The 6,286-nt window shown below is 40.6% G+C and overlaps 1 protein-coding gene across 1 annotated transcript in view; it reads right to left on the bottom strand.

Moving 5' to 3' along the window:
- Window positions 1–4,446, bottom strand: part of LOC124006658 (synaptic vesicle glycoprotein 2C-like) — an 82,588-nt gene extending 78,142 nt beyond the window's left edge. Inside the window, exon 1 of the mRNA XM_046316706.1 lies at window positions 4,267–4,446. The gene's annotated coding sequence lies outside the window, so the exon portion shown is untranslated. The remainder of the gene's footprint in view (window positions 1–4,266) is intronic.
- Between the last annotated feature and the right edge of the window lie 1,840 nt (window positions 4,447–6,286).

Genomic DNA, 6,286 nt, shown 5'->3' with positions numbered 1-6,286 from the left:
CTGACATAAAGACTAAAGGAATTGGGTCTTTCCATCAATAACGGGGCCAATGTGTGACATTGGGCTCAACATTTCTAAATGGTTTGAAACAAAAATAAAAAATGATTTTTATGCAGCTCCAAGAATAGAGGAAAAATGCTAATTGACCCATAACTCCAATTTCAACATCGGCCTTGGACAATACATCCTTTAAGCAAGGTTGATACAGACATTGGCAAGTCAAATTCAAGGCCATTCAGGGACATTCTCAAGCACTTCATTGTATTTTCAAATACCTCAATGTCATTCAATTGTGGAGCAGTTAGCCTGGTGGCTAAGAGCATTGGGCCAGTAACCTAAAGGTTGCTGGTTTGAATCCCCAAGTCGACCATGTGCCCTTGAGCAAGGCACTTAACCTTAATTACTCCTGTAAAACGATCTAGATAAGAGCATCGGCTAAATGACTAAAATGCCATAATTTAGATGTATGTTCATACACTTTCAGAACAATGAATTGTTTAGGCCTTGTCAATGCATTGATTTTATCATTATTATTATATACCTAAAATATGTGAGAATAATGTGTACTTGCCTGACTAAATTAATTGAATGAACGCATCCATGCCGGCTCTCTGAAGACTATGTTGCCGACACAGGCAAACATAATAAAACCATGAATAGCGGTAGCATTAATCTCGCCATCTGTTTTTATAATGAGAAAACGACCAAAAACCAGGTTCCTTTTGTAATGGGAAGATTTTTTATGAGAAGCCAAGTTGAAACCAACAATAGATATTGTCATCCTCATAATAACCGCACGTGCTTTTCACCGCTACAGATTAGCGCAACAACACCCGTCTATTGAAGCAGCGGAAAACAACCCGAGACTGGTCACATCTCTCACAAAAACGTATCAAAAAAGGCGAGAATGAAGGAGAACTTAGAAATTGGCTACAATAATTAGAAGGACTTTTCAAGAACCAAATTGAGGACATATCTGAATATCAAGGTAGGCCTATTACTACTTGAATTTCGGAGCTACAAATTCAAGTAGGCTACTTCAAGCCCCGTGTTTACAATTGCAGGTCTAACATGGAGAACAAAATGTATTCGTCATGTTATTTCATTGCCAGATCATAGTGTGAAGAAGCCCACGAGGCGATGTGTTGTCATTATATCAGGAATAATTCATAGGAATTGTGTTGCGCAATAATCTATCCTACACACGTGTTCAAACCTAGGGCTGAAAACGTGAACTCATTACCATGATGCTTTCTCTGTCAAATCTAAAGAGACCTTGCTGTAAATCCAGCAGACAACAGATGATGAACATCAATTCACTAGGGATATTAGATCCAACGATGGATCCAGTCACAACTGACTTCACCTGTTTAACGAATGAGACACCAAAATATTCTGGACATTCCTAGCGAACACCTTTTTTTCAGCACTTGGGCTGTGGTAAGCATTGCACGCGCTATCACAACAGCTGTTCCTCGCTTGAACGTTCCTTCCTGGATCAGATGATGATGTGTGAAATGATCACAGTATAATTGCAGCTCAACACCAAGTGTGCATCCAACAAGTATTATACATAATTATTGATCAACCACGTTAATGACTGTATCGAATTCGGTTTGAATGATCAAGGTAATATGACTCTTTCGGTTGGAAGCATTCGATTTTGCAATCGCATTTATTATTTTGGATTTGTATGCCCATGAAAACTGTTTTCACCCAGTAACGTAATACATTAAATGTTACATAGTTACACTGCATTTCTGAGATGTCCCACAGCTAGATCCAGTATTCTTACAGGGTTCAAATTCGATGTATAATTTAACTAATTAATAGTTAATATATGATATAGCGACATCTTATTCTACCATAAATGCAAAGACAGAAAAATAATGTTTTATGTCACACGATTTTCGACAAATCCGTCAAGACACCAGCCATGATAAAGGGTTAGACATAGGTTTTAAATCAACTTGTGAATTGTATGGAATATAGCTATGTTCCCCCCTTATATCTTGATGTAATGACATTAAACAAAGTGGCAGATTATTAGGAACGACTTCCGCTGTAACAAGTTGTCCAGCATTGGAACTCTTCACTGGTACCCTAGTTTATAGAAATACCCAATTACATTAAATGTGACGACTATAATCAATGGAACAATCTTTTCACGAGTTGATACACTCTATTCCAACGTTGATATATACCTCTATTCCAATTTACAGCCAACATTGAGTTAATTAAGGTAGATGTCTGTCTGGTAGCCAGATAACGTTCTCCAGTCTTCTGTCGCAAATGGCACCCTATTCCCAAGGCCCATAGGGGATTATTGTCAAAAGGAGCGCACTATAGGGAAAAGGGTGCCATTCGGGACACACCCGTGATGTATAGCTGAGCCAGGGAAATGTCAATACGCCCACGTTCAGTCCTGCTCAAGCTCCCATAATTAACTGTTTCAACTGTTTAGTGTCGGTCTCCATCAAACGGACACATCGCCAATGTTACAGTACAAAGAGAGACCGCGGGATGTTGTGCATGTTCAGCACTGACAATGGAAGCAGAGATAGTAGTACTGGGCCGAGAGACACTTCTTTCTCTCCTTCTTTCTCTCTTCCTCTCTTGCTTTTCTCTCTCTCTCTCGCTCTCGTTCCACCCACCCCCCTCTCTCTGCTGGTCGTTTCACGCTCCACGGGTTCCCCCTTTACTACCGCGGTTCTATCCACTCGCGAGAGGCTGCGCTGCTGCGCTGCTTGGTCACAGTAAACCCGGCCAGGAAGGACATCAATCACCGGCCGGCCTTTTGACGAAAGCCGCGTTCTGTAATGAGATTCTAGGGCTTGTCCTGACATTGTGGAGGGGAATCAAACCTCCATCCTCCTCTATCCTCTAACTGCTCTCCTGTCTCCAGACGACTCAGTGGCAGGTAGCTTTGTGGTTTAAGCGCGTTCGCGTCTCTGAGCCCAGTTGAAAACACGGTCAATGTGCCCTTGAGCAAGGCACTTAACCCAAGGCACATGCTCCTGTATTTTGTATATGTTATGAATTGCAATTAGTACAATATGTTACGAATTTGCAATAAGTACAGTATGATATATTATGCATTTGGTGTGTTTAACGTTAGCTAGGTGGCTCGGTGGCTACTGTTAGCTAGGCTATGAGTTAGGTTCATGTTAGGATTAGCTAACAAGTTGAGTAGTTGCAAATGAGCTAAAATGCTAAAATTGTCCATGATGAGATTAGAACGCTCAACCCTTGGGTTGATGGACGTTTGCGCTATACACCCAACCCATTCATTTCATTTTCCCTTTAACAAGTAACCTTGTCTTATATAACCATACCAAACATAACATACCAAACTCATTTATATTTACTATGTTACGTCTAGTCTATGAATCTAGGCTACTATCTGCATCAAACTCTTATCTATTTCTACTCGCTCTCTCTGCTGTAGATGGATCTGTTCTCTTAATGCATAATGTTTGCGTGTGCGCGTGTGCGTGTGCGTGTGTGTGTGTGTGCGTGTGTGTGCGTGTGCGTGAGTGTGTGCGCGCGCAGTGAGAGAGATCGAGAGGGAGAGTAAATACAAATTCGTTGTAATTGTATGTTAATTGATTGATGAGTCGGACTTATAAGGTGTAAATATCTTTGTATTGTGTTTTTCATTTCATTGTCCTTCAGTCCAAAATGTTGTTATTAGAATGAAAGAGAGTGGGAATTCGTTAATTAGTCAATTACCTTTCTGCAAAACCGTTAGAGTTTAAAAAGCACAAGTATATTAATTTTATTTAAATAAATTAAGCATCTTGTAGCCGAGAGTAGCCTACATGAATACAGCTAAATGTGTGATAATTCATGTACGGTGTTGTGATCTCAGCAGGGTGAGACGTGTTGATCAAAGTGTCCCTCTCCAACAGCGACAGCTGCTGAATTACACCGACAGCGGATGGCAAACTACACCGTTTGAAGTTTAGAAACGTGACATACCTTTTAAAAGTTTTCCCAAAATATGCGAACGTCCTATTCCATTCATGGCTTATCACACGTGACAATAACTAGGCTATTTCGAGCTATTGGTGAGATAATCTAGAGCAGATAGATATATAAAACCCACTACGGTTTTATACACATTTCAAATATACATTTATCCAACTGTAAACCTGGCAAAAATAAAAATAAATCACTGGGATAGGCCACTCGCAATACACAGGGTTTGCATCAAAGAGTTGAAGTCAAATGTAAGTATAAAGAGAGGAAAACAACTATACTCACAGACTACAGAAGATGGACATTTCGGTAAAACAGCGCAGGGAGCCAGCTGTATGCCTTTTCCCGGGGATATTTCCTGTTTTCCCTCGCGACGCAGAAAGTGAGGTAGTTAGTGACCGCGCTAGGCTATTTCTCTTGTCTTTCTTCTTCCCCTCTCCTGCACGATGCACGATGCAGCGGTGCCTCTGCAGTACTCCAATAAAGAGAAGAGACGCCGAGAGGGAAAGAAAAAGAGAGAGAGAGAGAGAGAGAGCGAGTACTACACATTCGGGGTGTAGTCTGTGTTGATTGATTTTTGAGTCCCAAGAGACACTCCGGGATTTATAAGGTGTACATATATTTGTATTGTGTTTTTCATTTCATTATCCATTATCCTAGTCCACGATGGAATGGGGTGAATGAAATCAATCATAGTAGTGGTCAATCCCCTATAATGGAACAATCTGTCCAGTATCTGATGCGTGGATGGGTGAGGGTTGGATGGGACACTGTCTGCTACGTTGAGAGGACATAAAAATAATTAAGCAATACTTTGAGGCAGAGGAATAGGCCACAACATCTAACAGCGAATATTTTTAGTAGTGGGGGGACATAACCTGGCGAGGGCTCTGGGGGTCCAACCCCATAATTATTTTGAGGTATTTTAAGCAAATTTCCTGCATATTTACACAATCCAATATGCCATCTCTATTTAGAACAAAAAGTAGGCAAAATAAGCCACAGTCATCAAGCTAGGTCAGAGATCATTATTAAATATGTTTAAGTGATTGATAAGACTGAACTAGGTCAAAGGTCATTCAATAATAAATATTGTGTTGCACATTTAACCAATAGCCTAAAACGAAATACAAAGACTTTTGATTGTCGTTCTTAAAACATCCTCTACATACATTTTCAGCCAGACCGACCAGCCAGACCGACCAGCCAGACCGACCAGCCAGACCGACCAGCCAGACCGACCAGCCAGACCGACCAGCCAGACCGACCAGCCAGCCCAACATTTAAAAAAAATATTCCCAAGGGAAAGGTTTGGAAACAAAACAACAAAACAAAATAAAACACATACACATCAAATATACATTAACACACAGAAACAGCAAATCCTCCATTTAATTAATCTCATAGGACTAATAGTAATGTAAAGCTATTTTTACTTACACACATTATAGCTGGGTCGCCCCGCCCTGTCTCTAGGGGTCCACAGCCCTGCAGCGCTCCAACCCAACACACCTCACTCAGCTTTAGGATCTTAGCGAAACATTCATTATTGGTTTGGGGTTTGTTAGGCCAAGGCCAGAGTGACAACCCACAGGACAGCAGACCTCCAGGTCCAGGAATGAGCAGCCCAGCAGGTAGGGATCGCCTAAATAGGTATCTCCCCTGATGTGGGCATGTATTTAATACAGACTCCTTTTTGTCATACTGTATTCCATATAAGGCATCCAGACCTTATGAAAGTTGCCAAGTATAAACTTAATCTTGTAATAAATCAAATCCAGTGATATACAGTTGAAGTTGGAAGTTTACATAAACAAGGTTTAATGACTCCAACCTAAGTGTTTCAACCACTCCACAAATGTCTTGTCAACAAACTATAGATTTGGCAAGTCGGTTCGGAGATCTACTTTGTGCATGACACAATTAATTTTTCCAACAATTGTTTCCAGACAGATTATTTCACTTATAATTCACTGTATCACAATTCCAGTGGGTCAGAAGTTTACATACACTAAGTTGACTGTGCCTTTAAACAGCTTGGAAAATTCCAGAAAATGATGTCATGGCTTTAGAAGCTTCTGATAGGCTAATTTACATCATTTGAGTCAATTGGAAGTGTACCTGTGGATGTATTTCAAAGCCTACCTTCAAACTCAGTGCCTCTTTGCTTGACATCAAAGGAAAATCAAAAGAAATCAGCCAAGACCTCAGAAAAAAATGGTAGACCTCCACAAGTCTGGTTCATCCTTGGGAGCAATTTCCAAATGCCTGAAGGTACCACGTTCATCTGCACAAACAATAGTAT

This window comes from Oncorhynchus gorbuscha, linkage group LG20 (assembly GCF_021184085.1).
Source record: "Oncorhynchus gorbuscha isolate QuinsamMale2020 ecotype Even-year linkage group LG20, OgorEven_v1.0, whole genome shotgun sequence".
NCBI lineage: Eukaryota > Metazoa > Chordata > Actinopteri > Salmoniformes > Salmonidae > Oncorhynchus > Oncorhynchus gorbuscha.
This window is presented reverse-complemented; position numbering and strand designations above follow the sequence as displayed.